The sequence below is a fragment of the Tupaia chinensis genome, unplaced genomic scaffold, assembly GCF_000334495.1.
Source record: "Tupaia chinensis unplaced genomic scaffold, TupChi_1.0 Scaffold143769_1, whole genome shotgun sequence".
Taxonomy (NCBI): domain Eukaryota; kingdom Metazoa; phylum Chordata; class Mammalia; order Scandentia; family Tupaiidae; genus Tupaia; species Tupaia belangeri.
The window spans coordinates 615011-617681 of NW_006203618.1; positions in this window are offsets into that span (position 1 = coordinate 615011).

The following is a 2671-nucleotide window of genomic DNA, read 5'->3' on the forward strand; positions in this document are numbered from 1 at the left end:
AGTGGGAAAATATATTCAAAGTGTTAAGGGAAAAACAATTTCAACCAAGAATACTAGACCCTGCAAGATTACCCTTCATATGGGGAAAAAAAAGACAAATACATTCTTAGATAAACAAAACCTGAAAGAATTTACCAACACCAGACCAGCTCTCCAAGAAGTGCTGAAGGGAGTGCTATAAGAGTCCAAGAAACAACCAAGAGAATGGCCAGCCTAATGGTAGGGACAAGTCCAGAGTTGAATGTTAATTTCCAGAGTTTAAATGGAAAGATCAGACCACAGTAATACTGCAAATTCAATAGAAGAGAGATTAGTTACGTGAGTCTGAGCCTGTTAAATAGACTTTTTTTTTAACTTTAGACTAAAACTTTACTAATGTTCTTCAATGCTTTGATTTCCATATTTCAGGATTTTTGTCTTCTCTTGAACTGTCGATAGGTTCATGCACCTACTATTTGAACTGAATCCTAACCTTTTTCCTGGCTTTAAGTTTTAAGCAAATTTCTCTTAACATTTTTTTTGGTTTTGATCTACTAAAACTAAAACTTTTTTTGAAATTAAAAAATGTATTAAAATACCTATTAATACCAAAAAAATTCCAAATCACTTTTACAAAAAAATGAATTCTTTCTTTAATTGCTTTTTCCCATGAGCTTTTTGAAGTTTCATGAGTACTTTGAATAAACTTTCCTTCTAGCCAATTTTAAGCTTTATAGCTAAATTGTTATTTCATGACCAAAAGGACTTGTGAGTTCAGGTGGTCTATGGACTATGGATAAATAGCAGCAAATCTATTCAGAAATGTCACTTGAGGACATGGATCTACTGCAGGTTTCAAGAGATTGTGCTGAAAGTGGTGCAGAGGAAATCCCAAAACAAAAGTATTATCTGACCCACCTCCATACAATGTAGAGAATCCAAAAGGCTTTAATGAATAATGATGAAAACTCGTATCTTAGTGAGAAAACAGAAAACAAGATAATAAAATAGGAGCTCGTCTATGTACCAACAATATTTATTATGAAAAGAAAATGAGATAAAAATCCATTCATAGAAGACAATTTTGCTAAAAATGAAATCACCAAAAATAAACTAAACCAAATTGGCAATTAGTCAGAATTCCTTTTTAAAAAAACTTCCAAATGGTTCTGATTATAAAAACCAGCTATGATTAATCAATATATATTTATGATCCTGGGAGACCCAATATTATGAAGGAGTTAATTGTATTATTATTTCAAAAGGAATTTTTTTAGTTTAGAAAAAATTAGTATTCAGTTTAATCTGAACAATTCCAAAATAGTAAAAGAACTAAAAGAAATTGTCCAAAAATTGGAGAGGGATAATTGCTTACAAACTTTTTCTGAAGCAAAAATAATTAAAACAATTCTGGCATCAGCCTAAGAACTGTGAGAGAGAACAACGCAGCAGAATTATCAATAACTCAAATGCAGTGAGCAAATTTTATAGTCGCGGAGGGAAATGCTAAAATCTCCCTCACAGCATGTATGCAAATGCTTTCCACGTGTGCTGAAGAGTTGAATTTTCTTACATAAAGCCCTAGTAATCCAAAGACCTACAAGAACATTCACAATATACAATGAGCTAAGGAGAGTATGATGCAGGATATTCTGGAGAATATATTGAATATAGTTACAATTTAATACTAACTTTTATATCTTGTTTATTATTATTTATTAGATACATAATATATGTATGTTTGTGTGTGTATATATAAGACACTCAGATATAGAATATATATACACATACCTATAGAAGGATATATATATATATATATATATATGTGTTATATATGTGTGTGTGTGTGTGTGTGTGTGTATACATATATTCAAGCTGTTAATACCACTTAAGCTGGGGCTGCAGTGGGAATGTGGGGGTGGGTGGGTGGTAGTGGTGGTAATGCTGATATTGAAGGTGTTTTATGACTTTGTTTCAATTTGATAATGTAACAAATGTATAGGAGACAGACTTAACCACTTAGAAACCTCTAACTCAAGAAAATAAACTGAAACTCAGGGGGAAAAATGAGATATTTTGATTAGATAGGTACACAGGAAAGAAGTATTCAAAGTTATTAGCTACCCAATGTAACAATACTAGTGTGAATGTACCTTTTTCTTTCACATGAGAAAGAAAAAATGTGTCAAGAAGTTTTATTTTTGTATGTTAAGTACAATTAAAATTTCCATGAAGATATTAAAGAAGGCTTAACAATATAGATAAATTTTCATGATCCTGAACAGAAAGGCTCACTACTTAAAAGATATTTTTCCTCACATTCATTTTTGTGTTTACATTAATTAAATACCAATGTGACATTTTTTAGACAACCAACACAAACTAAAATAGAAGTTCACTTTGAAGCATAAATGAGCTTGAGTACTTAATAAAAGCCTCGGCTAAGAAGAGCAATGAGAGAAGTTTCTCATAATAGATACTAAAAGTCACTATAAAGATATTATAAAACAATTTAGTGTTGATTCCAAATCACAGACATGAATGGATAGCTCAAATGACATTGAACAAGTTTGGCATTTTACAGATTTAAAAACATCAAGTCAGCCAGTATTGATGTGGAGGAGGGATAGTTTTACTCTCAATGAACAAGTGGTGTGTATGCATTTTAAAAGTAAATAATATATATTTTTAA